The sequence below is a fragment of the Nomascus leucogenys genome, chromosome 7b, assembly GCF_006542625.1.
Source record: "Nomascus leucogenys isolate Asia chromosome 7b, Asia_NLE_v1, whole genome shotgun sequence".
NCBI classification, from domain to species: Eukaryota; Metazoa; Chordata; class Mammalia; order Primates; family Hylobatidae; genus Nomascus; species Nomascus leucogenys.
In genome coordinates, this window is record NC_044387.1 from 83802851 (window position 1) to 83816911 (window position 14061).

The following is a 14061-nucleotide window of genomic DNA, read 5'->3' on the forward strand; positions in this document are numbered from 1 at the left end:
ATAGTGCTGGTCCACAAAATATCCTCTACTGGTTCCTGCTGAGCTCCAGTTGAGGCATGATAATCTCGCCTTGTCTCTGTGCTACGTCAGGCTCTGCTGTACCATATATGCTCTGTTCTCAACAAGGTTAAGGCCAGCTCCAGAATCCCCAACCCCTGCTGACATGGTAGGATTGATATTCTCATTGACTTAAACTGTCGTTGATTGAGTGTCAGCCACATCCTCTGTTTTGTTCAAAGTTTAGGTTGTCTACTCTGTGGAGTCTTGCTATGCAGTCAATAACATTGCCCCTTGCCAAACCTGGAAACCATGGGAGAACTTTACATTCATCACTGGAACTCGGCAGGAACTTATGAAACACTATTCCTCACATAGATAACGAAGAACTGAGGCGACTTGGGCTTACTCAGGCCTTCTCTCTGCTCAGATGTGATAAGCTGCCCTATCAACTCTGTTGTGTCCATTTCACGTTGGTACAATAGCACTCTGCTTCTCAGTCCTTTTTTAGACTTTCGAATATAAATCTGGTCACAAGCCCCCTCTGCTTTTAGCTTCCCTCGAATCTTTCTGGTGCTATATGAGTGCCTTTCCCAAGTTTTTATATTATAACAGACGGAAAAGGTGAAAAAACTTGGTTCACTTTTTCTTTTCTCTGTTTTCCTCTTTCCTTTTTGTTCTAAGGGATTCTACTTTTTTCTGCCTAGTAAGAACGTCCCTCACTAATATCATCCCTTTTCTCTGCACTATGACATAGTAGAACTATGTTAATCAAGGTTTGCTTTTGGAAGGGAAGATTTTATGATTAAAACTTTTTTTTCTTCTCTCAGTCTCACCATGGCCAAAAGAAGAAGGGGAAGGGGAGTAATCTGAAGACTGACCTCTCATTTAAAAGCAATTGGCATTTGCACTTTCACTAGCACAATTAATTTCAAGGTTTGATGTTAGTGGCTGAAGGGAGAAAAATCTCAACGATAAGAGCTCATATAAATGCATAGGGAGGTGTTTTATCCTGTTAGAAAAACTTGCATTAGCAAATATACTATAACTGTCAAACTTCACAGGTTTTATGGCTGTTGATAGATGAGTTTAGTTAAGCTGGATAAACTAATTTGGGGCTCTTAAACTATTGAACTCGAAGCAAGAAATTTATCTTTCCTAAACAGAAATAACTGAATGTTCTTAATAATTGAAAGTTGAGAACTTTGGATGCATTGGTGGACAGAAGTCATTAAGATTGGGATTAATGGTTTTAGAAGATTATTATGAATAATGATTTATTTTATAGACACTTGCTTAGTGAGTTAAACAATTTATATTCATTCAACTCTCCATTGCTCAAAGGCTGATTATCTTTTTCCTATTCTCTCCTGGTGTCTGACTTGATTACTTGTTCAATAGCATCTTCACAAAAGCATGGCTAGGGGAAATGAGGTGAAATTATAAACAGTCAACCTCATTACTTTTTTGCAATTATTTAGAAATATTTAATTCAGGAAGAGATGTTAAATTGGGTGTTAGTGGTTATTTAAATTATTCCTGACCAGACATGATGGCTCACACCTATAATCCCAGCATTTTAGGAGGCCAAGGTGGGAAAATTGCTTGAGCCCAGGAGTTCAAGACTAGCCTGGGCAACATAGGCAGACCTTGTCTCTACAAACATTTTAAAAGTTAGCTGGGGGTGGTGGCGCATGCCTGTAGTCCTAGCTGCTCAGGAGGCTTAGTTGGAAAGATTGCTTGAGCCCAGGAGTTGGAGGCTGCAGTGAGCCATAATCATGCCACCGTACTCCAACCTGGGGAACAAAACAAGACCCTGTCTCAAAAAAAAAAAATTATTCCTGCCAGCTATGTTGCCCATTACTGTGAATAATAAAACACTAGAATTTTTTTTAAAAAAGCTGGCAAAAGCACAAAGAGCAATTCAATTAAATGATGAAGAAATACATATGAGGATTATTTTAACCAACAGATGTCTATTGAATATCTAGTGTGTACTAGGGACTCTTTTAGATAACAGACCAAAAAGATCCCTACTCATTTGATGTTGGCTTTCTGGAAGGTGGGGCGTCAGTGGCAGGAAGTGAACAAGCAATAGAAATATTAACAATAAAATGAGGTATATAGTAGTGGTACACTATATAGATACATGTATCATTTCCAAAGGCTACCCAAACAAAGCACCACAAGCTGAGTGGCTGAAAACAACAGACATTTATTTTCTCACAATTCTAGAGACTAGAAGCCCGAAATCAGTGTGTCTGCGGGACCATGCTCCATCCGAAACCTAAAGGAAAGCCCTTCCTTGTCGCTTTCTGGCTTCTGGGGCTAGCTGGCAATCTTTGGTATTCCTTGCAGCTGCCTAACTCCAACCTCTGCCTTGTTGTATGATGTTCTCCCTGTGTCTCTTTGCTCCAGTCTCTCTTTTCTTATAAAGACACCAGTCATATTGGATCACCCCCAAACCCATCCACACTCTAGTAGAACATCATCTTAGTTGAACTAATTACATCTGCCATGTCTTTATTTTCAAATAAGGTCACATTCTGAGGTATTGGATACTAATATTTCAGTATTTTTTTAGGCAGGAGGACAATTCAACCCAATAACAGTATATTAGTAGTAATGATTAGAACCTTAATACAATACAGAGCAGGGTCAGAAGTCATACGCATGTGGCATGAGGGAAAAAAGAGACGGATGCAACTTCAAATGGGATGGTTCCATACTTTCATTGAGAAGATGACTTTTGTGCAAAGACTTGAAAGAGGTGAGGAAGTGAGCTGTGTGACTATTGGGGAAAAGAAGACTGCAGGCAGAAGGTACAGCCAGTGCAAAGGCTTTGAAGCAGGAGCACACTGAGTGTCAAAGGAACAGGAAGGATTCACTGTAGCAGAAGTGCAACAGACAGAAATGAAACAAGGAGCCGATTCAAGGACAGATGTCACAGGTCCTTGTAGGTATTTGTAAGGATGTTGAATTTCACTTTTGGTGAAATGAGGAGTTATTGTGGATGTTGATCAGCGAGAAGACATAATCTGACTTACACTAAAAAGATAGCTGTTTTACACTATGAAAACAGACTGTGTTCCTCTGACTTCATTTGTGATATTCACCACCATGGATGCTTAATGCCAATATATATGTTAGTTCACTGGGGGTTGCAAAAGTGGTGAAGTTTTAATTCTATTATTTCTTTCACATTTATTAGATTAAATACATTAATGAAAAGATACTTTCTTGTATCTATTATTTGGTTATGCAATGGTACAGTTCTTTTAGGAAAGACAATAAAAGTTTGATACTATCTATTTACTAATTGTTAGAAAGTGATCAACTCATGGATGTAAACACATTTGATTGGCTTTGATTCATTGCCTTTATTATCATTATTGAAGCTCAAATAGTTCCATCTTTGGCCAGTAGGAGCCCCTTCAAGTTACCTCCAGGTCATTATATTTTTTTTGGTTCAGAGTTTATAATTTTTACCTGTAAAACAGTCGGATACAGTAGAAGCTACTTAATCACAACAGAAGAAGTCCATTATGTGCATTCTAAATCATAAATGATAATGGGAAAATTTGAAAGAATGAGAGTTTCTCAACTATGGGATTTTAGGTTTCTCTCTTTTTCTCTCAAGGGGTTGAACGTCAAGAGCTAGTTAGCATAATATTGAACCTGGATAATCCTGAACACTTTTAGTAGTTTTAGTATACTCCATGTAATTTGTTTGAAAGTCAGGCTAATGCAACACATGCAGTTCAATGTAAATCAGAAACATTATCAAAAGTGTTAAAAGCTAGGACTGTTTAGTATTGGATATTCAGGAAAACAGCTTTTCCAGGTGAAATGGTGGCCAGTCTGGCACTAATTACTCTCAAATTCACCATAGAAGTGTTTGTGAGGATGGTGATAAAAAGGATGACAAGATATTACAATTACATTATTTTACGTTTTCCATGAAAATTCTTGTTCCTAGTATTACATCCTAAATACAGGTTTATAATCCTTTATAAATCATTACTGATCGACCTGAACTCAGAAGAGGCTAATTATGGTCTTTATTTAGCCCACTTGGCAGGTATTGTCATGCATTTTGCTACTGAAATATTAATATTTTTGATTATAGACAGTGACCCCAGACCACGCTGGGAGTAGTAAATAATGCATAGCATAGATATCCATATAATATTTATATCCAATATGAAGTTATATTAATATTTTTCTAAATATGCCTGATCTCAGAATTTTAGATACAGGGTTATGGATATACAATCTATATATCTACTACTTACTTATTCCCCATCAACTACACTTTAGTAAATAATTTCTTTGGACTTTTTTATCCCTTATATATGTAGGTAGGTATGTATTTTTTTTTTTTTTTTTTTTTTTGAGACGGAGTCTCGCTCTGTCACCCAGGCTGGAGTGCAGTGGCGCGATCTCGGCTCACTGCAAGCTCCGCCTCCCGGGTTCACGCCATTCTCCTGCCTCAGCCTCTCCGAGTAGCTGGAACTACAGGCGCCCGCCACCACGCCCGGCTAATTTTTTTTTTTTTTGTATTTTTAGTAGAGACGGGGTTTCACCGTGGTCTCGATCTCCTGACCTCGTGATCCGCCCGCCTCGGCCTCCCAAAGTGCTGGGATTACAAGCGTGAGCCACCGCGCCCGGCCGGTAGGTATGTATTTTTAAAAAGTGTCTGTAGATCTGTCACATAAGTCTAAACTTTCTAGTTCTAAAGTTCATACCCTTTCTTAGATGCTAGCTTGGAAAACCTGCCATCTAAATTCCCTAATCCTTGAGATAAGAGGTCTAGAATAGCAATAGTTTTTGGCAGGCATGGCAATTCTGATTAGTCTTGGGTGCTTGGATACCAGGTAGCAGGGACTGTAAAGGCCTGTCTGGTCTCTGGAGGTGGATGGTGATATGAATGATGTCCAGTGCCTTCCCTGGAGGCAAAGAAGCAAAATCAGAGCAGCACTGGTGTGGACCTTGCTTCAGTCCATTTTCCCATCTCATCCAGGCACAGTTTCTAGTCTTCCTATTTTCAACAATTGAATCGAAACCTAACAATTAGAAAACATTATAATGATTATTGGTATGATAAAAATATGAAGTGTTATTTTATCATCATCATTGTTGTTCTCATCACTGTCATCATAGGCAATGGAAGCTTATTATTTGCTAGACACACTGAAGGCACTTTATGTGAGTGATCTCATTTGCATCCCTGCCTTCAAGGACAGTGTCGTTGGTGCTGCTGTGGGTCAGTGTCTCCTTAGTGTGTTCTTCAGACCTTTGGGTAGCCCATGGAAGTATTTTGGGCCATTGAAGTCACTAAAGACACAATTAGGTGCTATTTAAATATCCACTAAAATATTATTTATTTAATCTCCCTTCTTTTAACAGAGCAGTTTTGAGGGTTCCCATGTGCACATTGAATGGAAGTTTAGGACGGTTAATATAGTCCAGAGAGCCTGCTAGTGACGCAGTAACTCAGCTGATAAGGCACTTAGCAGAATGCTGTAAACCACAGTGGAACTTTTGACCATTATACAATTTGTAATTATTTTAAGACTTAGGCTTAGGTTGTTTAACATGGACCACTGTTGAATAGGAAACATAGGGAACACTGCGTTAAACTACAAGTTAATAAGGAGGATGACTGCAGTGATAAACCTGCAAATTTGTCTCAAGATGCTGTATAACAGCTTTAGAAATTCCATTATCTAATTTAAATGTTTATATAGCATATTAAGATACTTCTATACCTAATAAAAACGTTGTTAAATGAGAAAATAATTGGGCCTATTTGGTGTTTGATTGATTGGGAACAAAGATTATCAAATCCATAGTAAAGCTTTGAAGAGAAGCACTAAACTGCTAAAATATTGAATCATTTGGAATCAAAATGCAAAAATACTATAAAGTTGAATTTACGAAGTACAAAATGAAACAACTACAAACATTAGATTGTGAAAGTAGGTTTTTGAGGGTTTTTTTGTATATTATTAACCTCATCAATATTTAGTTTCATCAGAATCTATAGTTTAAAATACATCTACCATCAAAAGATACTATTTTTATTTGGGAATTTGTGAAGTTATTTCAATTTATTTTAAAGTAAGTTAAGTATCATGTGTAAGTGCAAAAAAAATCAAAATCTCTCTCTCTCCCTACAGATATAGTGAATATTGTTAAAGGTAAATGAAAATAAGATCCTCCTCCCCCTAAAATTAAAAAAAGAGAATATACTAAACAGCAGCTTGGGCAGTCTTTATAGACACCTTTGTTGTACACTCATACATAGTGTAGAGCTAAGAGTTTGGTGGCCATTCAAGAGATAGAAAAGAAATAGGCAATAGAGGTCCACTCTGATCTTGGACTTTATTTGTTCTTGGTCTTTGTTAAAGTCTGCTGACAGCCTTCCCACACTCAGTGCTAACCAATTTGCAGTCCTCTTCTCCAATTAGCTGGTCTCACCTCTCTTTTCTCCTAGAGTTAATCAAGCATCTTTCACTGAATTTTTTTTTCTATCACCTTTTGTACACATTTTCCTTTTTTTCTATTGTGTATCTTGATTAAAGTGGTGACAGATTGTCCCCTACCCTAACTTTAATGATTTTTCTTAAAGGACAATTTGATTCTTATTAGAGTTTTCTTTTTTGACTTATTAGAACATGATGGTGAAAAGATTTGTTTCTTGTTTGAACCTAACTCTATTATCATAAGAGGTCTCTGTCAGAAGCTTTGCCACTTTTCAGATCACTGTATTTGTCTTCTCAGGGTTTAGGCAGCAGACACCTACATTTAGATTCTTCTTTCAATTCCTGAGTCCTTTAAGGAATATATGTCCACTTTTTCTGCCTCCGTTTTACCAAAACCCAAGTTTTTTTGTTTCTTATCCTCCAATAAGACAGACAATTTCAGATACATATATGTAGCTGTAATTTGCTAATCCTGACATGTAATCAAAAGGAATAGGAATGGGAGAGGGAGGGATGTCACAGGTAATTCAACGAAAATATTTAGCTGACTTTGCTATGCCTTTTTCACTTTGGAAAATTTACTGTTTTTGTTATCGTGTTCACATAAGTTCTTGATAAAACAGGTGTTTACTACCCTGAATACACACTATTCCAGGATTGCAGTGATGAGTAGCAAAGAAATGACTTCCTAATCACTTAAGTGGGTGATGAAGGGTTTATGATGGTCAATACAATAAACTGATATTTTCACTGTATCAATTTCAGGTGACCACAGGAAGCTTTGAAGTGCCTGATTTTAAAAAGTCATTTCCATTATTCTCATTGTAATCTTATTCCAGCAACCAGGTGAAGATCTATTTCTTGTAACAGCTTTATTGAGACATAAGTAATATACTGTAAAATTCACACTTTTAAAGTGTTTAATATATAGTCACAGAGTTTTGCAATTAATACTCCTCTCTGATTTTAGGCTATTTTCATCACTCCAAAAGTTCCTGTGCCCATTAGCAGCCACTCATCATTTTCTCCCTCTCCCTTCCTTTGGCAACCACTAATCTAGTTGCTATTTCTATGAATTTTTCCTTTCTGGACATTTTACATAAATGCAGTCATATAATATGTAGTCTTTTATGACTGGCTTCATTCAGTAGTATGTATTCAAGTTTAATTCATGTGGTAAAATGGATAGTACTTCATTAATTTTTATTGTCACTTACTATTTTATTGCATTGATACACCACACTTTGTTTATCCATTTTCTGCTGATGGACATTTGGGTTGTTGGCATGAAGTGGTACCATCTGTAGCTTTGATTTGCATTTCTTTTTTTTTTTTTTTTTTGGAGATAAGGTCTCACTCTGTCACCCAGGCTGGAGTGCAGTGGAGCAATCGCCACTCACTGCAACCTCTGCCTCCCGGGTTCAAATGATTCTCATGCCTCAGCTTCCTGAGTAGTTAGGATTACAGGCTCTTTTTTTTTTTTTTTTTGTATTTTTAGTAGAGATGGGGTTTCACCATGTTGGCCAGGCTGGTCTCGAGCTCTTGACCTCAAATGATCCCTTATGCTTCAGCCTCCCAAAGTGCTAAGATTACAGGCATGAGCCACCGCACCCGGACTGATCTGCATTTTTCTAATGACCAGTGATGTTGAACATTTTTTCATGTGCCTATTGGACATTTGCTTATCTGCTTTAGAGAAATGTCCATTTATCTTTCCATTGTTGAGTTGCAAGAGTTCTTTCCATATTCTGGATAAAAGTCCTCATCAGACAGAGGATTTGCCAGTGTTCTCTCTCATGCTGTAGGTTGTCTTCACTTTCTCAATGGTATTCTTCAAAGGTCAAAATTTTCTAGTTTTGATGAAGTACAATTTCACTAGTTTCTCTTTTCACTTGGGCTTTGGGTATCATGTCTAAGATGCCATTGCCTAACTCAAAGTCACAGAGATTTATTTTTAAGTTTTCTTCTAGAATTTTAATAGTTTTAGGTCTAACATTTCTGTCTATGATTCAATTTGAGATACTTTCTGTATATTGTTTAAGGCAGAGGTCCAGCTTCATTATCTTGCATATTGCTATAGAGTTGTCTCAACAACATTTTTTAAAAAGACTTCTTTCCCTATGGAATTCTCTTGGTACTGTTGTCAAATATTAATTAATTATCAATGTAAGGATTTATTTCTGGACTTGGAATTCTACTCCACTGATTAGCATTTCTACCCTATGTCAGTACCACACCATCTTGATCACTGTAGCTTTGTAGTTAAATTTTGAAACCAGGAAGTAAGTCATCCAAATTTGTGCTGTTTCAAGATTGTTTTGGGTACTTCTATTTGCATAAATTTCTCACTCTCTCCTCTCTTTCTGGAACTCCTATTATGCCTATATTGATCTCATAGTAAAATGAGTTTGTTTTAGAAAATTCTCTATATTTTAATATATTTGTTATTTTCCCAAGGCTATTTTTCATCTTATTATGAAATGATAATATTCTTTAATTCTTATGCTTTTAAGTATTGTCACTTTTAAAGTCTTTTGCATATTTCCTTTGATTTGTGTGTTAGATAAGCTAGGTGTTACAGAAGCATGTCGTTTTCTCTTTTCTGGTTATTACAAATAATTGTCATAATCATTTCCTGCTCAAGCCCAACTTGCTGGTATGATGACAATAGCAGAAGTAGCAAACTAAATAATAGACCCTCAACTCTGGGTAACTTGTGTAGAATTCTTTCTTTTACTGGGAAAATTAGCCTCTGCTTTTCCCATACCACAGGAAACTGTGGTATGGGTAAACACCAGCAACTACTACATCATAAAACAGGTATAATAACTGGAACTTCCCTGAACTGACCAGAGAACCCGTGAAAATTCTCCAGGACCCAGAAATACATGTTTAGATTTACTTTTTTGTTGTTGTTATTGTTGTTCTTGTTTCGACTCCAACTTTCTTTTATGTTTTTTCTACTACTCATGGTAGAAAATAGTGCTTCCTATTTCAATGCTAAAATTTAGATGTACAGATCCACTATTTTAAGGTGATGTCATTAAATATAGGGAGTAGTAGAAATCTCTAATGCCAGTTTACTTTCCTCTAAGTATGAGCAAACCATGTATTCACAGAACCAGATGTATATTTTCATTATTCTGTAGAAACCAGTTGGAAGTGTTATACTGACACCACTTATTCTTTACTCTCGTTGTAATTTTTTTTGGTGCTAATCTTTTCCTCGAAGATCATGTTCATATTTGTAAAATGCTATTTGAACATACTTATATATTATAGTGTCAGTTTTCATTCATATCATTTTATTCCCTAATATTAGGAATTTCTGATTTCATAGTCTTTCTTTTCAAAAGAGTTTGTTTCAGGTGATTTTTACATTCGTTTAGGTGTTTTGATTATTTAGCCATAAGTATGTAATTCTAACAAAAATCAATTTTCATTGCAACAGAAGGTTTAAAGAAAAATTTTCTTCTTATAGTAATCTGTGGATATAAAGGAAAATATGTAAAGTCTAACCATATAAAACTGCCAATAATCAATCATTTTAACTTACAAAAAATGATCATATCATAAGCTTCAACCTATAAATAAAAGCCTGGAAGTTGTCCAACATTGGCAAGTTATAGAGGCTTAAGACTATTCCGGGAAGGAGATTTATTTTCTTCTGCTTCCTTATATTTGTATAATGTTTCGTGTATGTTTATTGGTTATAAAAAAACTTAAGCTATATTCAAATACTATGGCATTCACTTTAAGAATATATGTGACAAGAGGGAGCTATGGAATCTCTTGAGAGCATTCCACTAAACTATAATCCCCATGAAGGCAGAGACTTGTCTAAATTATTCATCAGTATATCCTCAGTGTTTATTCTGGTGCTTGGCTAAGCGAGTGATAAATAATTAAGTGTTGTAAGATCAAATCTATGAACAGACATATAACAAGCCTTCTCAAATAATTAAATATATTTTTAGAATCAAGAAGGTTCATGAAGCATTGGGGCCTCAGTCACAAGACATTATGAATCTTCAATCTTGGGTTTTGCCACTGAGATGATTTAATTATTGTCCATGTATTTGCTTTTCTTCTGAGTAACTATCAACTCTTTATGAATTTGGTCTTTTCTATATATTATTCTCTTCTGTTTCCTTCCTATTTTCTCCACTTGCTATGACACTCCTCTCTTCTCAACATCAATTTTATCTCAGGATCCTAAATTTAATATCTGGCATTTCTTAATTGCACCCCATTCACTTTGCTTCTATTGCTAACTGCTTCATTTTTTCACAATTGGGACTAAGCATAGTACCTGCCTAGATAAATGGTATTTTTAGACACTGCGGGAAGTAAAAATGGTCACACAAAAATGACGTATCAGGCAGCTTTTATGGCCATTGGTCTAGAGATAGGAAGTCCAAAGTGGTAAATCCAGTGATGAAGAGAGAAAAAGTTGCCTAGTGGAAAAGTCCCTGTGGCAAGGGAGAAACTTTAGAATAATGATTACACTGTATGATATTTAGTTTTCTACTGGTGACTATGCTGTGCTATAATGTTGCATTCTTCCTCCGTATCACCTACCCCATTTTCTCCAGAAAATCTACAGTACACAATAGTCTTGCTTAAGTGGCTGTTTTAGGGGATGAATGAAGTGGGATGGAGAGAAGGTGGCAACTAGAGGAGCCCAGAACAATGGTGAGAAGACGGACAATACTGGGAAGCAATCCTCAGCACATCTTCACTTAGGAGCAGACGTGATGTGAGGGAGAAACATTTCCCCCCATATATGAGATGAGAGTGGCCCTTGAAAGAGTTACACTTAAGACTCAGTGCTCCCTTTGTTTATTATCTCTGATGGTGACACAGTTGTAGTCACCCCTATGTCCTATTTTGCTTCCACTTTCCCAATTTGTTCTCATTCCTGATGTTCTCATTGGAGAAAATAAAAATAAAATTTTCTGCCAGTCCACTGAATTCCCTCCTCAAAGGTAGAAAATAATTAAGCAATTTCATTATTAGGTAAACATTAAACCAGATTGCAATGCACATCACAGGCAATTTGCTAAAGCAATTGTAAGAACAGAAAGAAGTCTCACCATTTTATAAAAATAGGCAGATGTGGCTGGGTGCGGTGGCTCATGCCTGTAATCCCAGCACTTTGGGAGGCCAAGGCGGGCGGATCACAAGGTCAGGAGATCGAGACCATCCTGGCTAACACGGTGAAACCCCGTCTCTACTAGAAATACAAAAAATTAGCCGGGCGTGGTGGTGGGCACCTGTAGTCCCAGCTACTCAGGAGGCTGAGGCAGGAGAATGGCGTGAACCCGGGAGGCGGAGGCTGCAGTGAGCTGAGATGGCGCCACTGCACTCCAGCCTGGGTGACAAAGAGAGACTCTGTCTCGGAAAAAAAAAAAAAAGAAAAGAAACGTATGCTTATACTTGTAACCATGGAATTTTAGAGGGGCTTGTTACACAACACTGTTTTGGCAATCCTGACTAATCCTGTTTGCCACATTCAGTCTAATGATTACTCCTATCTATTAGAGAGGCTGTTAAGTGGAAACTTTTTTCTGTCATACACTCTTAACAAAAAATCAGTTTTAAAAAATTACTAAAGGAGGAGGGTAATGGATATTGAGGGCAACTAACAATGTCTATTATAATTTTAGACTTTGCCTTTTCCGTAAGCATCTATCCTCCTTACTATTGAGATTCGCCAAGTGGTCACAACAGAGTCTTTTATAGGAGCAAGTGTGTCTGTCTTCTTTGGTATTTTTAAGTTCTGAGCAACCTGCTTATTGTCAGATGTTGAACACTAAGATATAGCCACCCTTCATATAACTGCATTATAACACAATTTATTAAATATAATCATCATTATTTGAAATACCCAACTTAATAATATAATTAACAACATAAAAATGTCAAACTGTGTCTTAAAGGGAAGTTAGTCATGAAAAACCTGGATATATTTATAAAAAATATGTATGTATATATATATAAAATCATGTTTGAAACATCTCTTAAAACTGCTAGTTCCTGGGTTATTCATTTAGTCAAATGATAGAAATAAAATCATTGGATTTAACATTGTTTCCAAAGGGACCTATTAAATCTGCCAGCTTAGAGACAGGAAGAGGCTGCAAACAAGAATGACACACAAGTCAGCATTTGACTCATGGTGATTGGTTTAATTGTAAGTGTGTATGTGGCAACTGAAGAACACAATAAAGTCATTATACTTTTTTATTGCAGCTCTCGACCAAAGCAGGGAACTGGGGAAATCTAGTTTAGAGTAGACAAAATGAATACAAACTGTACGGCCTACCTCCTTGCTCCAGCAGAGCCCCACGTCACCTGCAATAAGCTGTAAACTTTCACAACCCGCCTTGGATGGACTTCCCTAATGACAACGCCGTTGAATAATGGACTGAGAAGAAAAGAGTGAAATGGAAAATTTGGAATTTAGAAATGGAGTTGGAGAAAGACAGTTGAGAAGACTGGGGTCATTAGTCTGATTATGACAACTAGAAAGCTGAGAACACCTGATTAGACTAAGAGCATAAAATAGATTAAAGATTGCAGCTAGCCTGGCAACAAAACGACACTATATCTTACTGAAATAAATTTAAAAACTAGCCATGCACAGTGGAGCTTACCTGTAGTCCTAGCTACTTTGGAGGCTGAGACAGGAGGCTCACTTAAGTCCAGGAATTCCCTGCTGCAGTAAGCTCTGATCACCCCACTGCACTCTAGACTAAAAAAAGAGAGAGACCCCATCTGTAAAAAATAGATAAATAAGCAAATAACTTTTATAAATTAAAAAAAAATTCAGCTGCGCAAAGAAGCTAAGCTTTCTTATTCTAAGAGCCCTGAAATATGCCAGCACCAAAATCACTTGGTTTATCTAGCCACTTAGTCCAGTTTTAAATTTAGTACACTATGTTTCCTAATTATCCTTTATTATCAAGAATGTTCTATGAGAAAATCCTCAATAAAATACTGGCAAACTGCATCCAACAGCACATCAAAAAGCTTATCCACCATGATCAAGTCAACTTCGTCCCTGAGATGCAAGGCTGGTTCAACATACGCAAATCAATAGACGTAATCCATCACATAAACAGAACCAATGACAAAAACCACATAATTATCTCAATAGATGCAGAAAAGGCCTTCAACAAAACTCAACAGCCCTTCATGCTAAAAACTCTCAATAAGCTAGATATTGATGGAACATATCTCAAAATAATAAGAGCTATTTATGACAAACCCACAGCCAATAGCATACTGAATGGGCAAAAACTGGAAGCATTCCCTTTGAAAACCGGCACAAGACAAGGATGCCCTCTCTCACCACTCGTATTCAACATAGTATTGGAAGTTCTGGCAAGGGCAATCAGGCAAGAGAAAGAAGTAAAGGGCATTCAATTAGGAAAAGAGGAAGTCAAACTGTCTCTGTTTGCAGATGACATTACTGTATATTTAGAAAACCCCATCATCACAATCCCAAATCTTCTTAAGCTGATAAGCAACTTCAGCCGTCTCAGGATACAAAATCAATGTGCAAAAATCA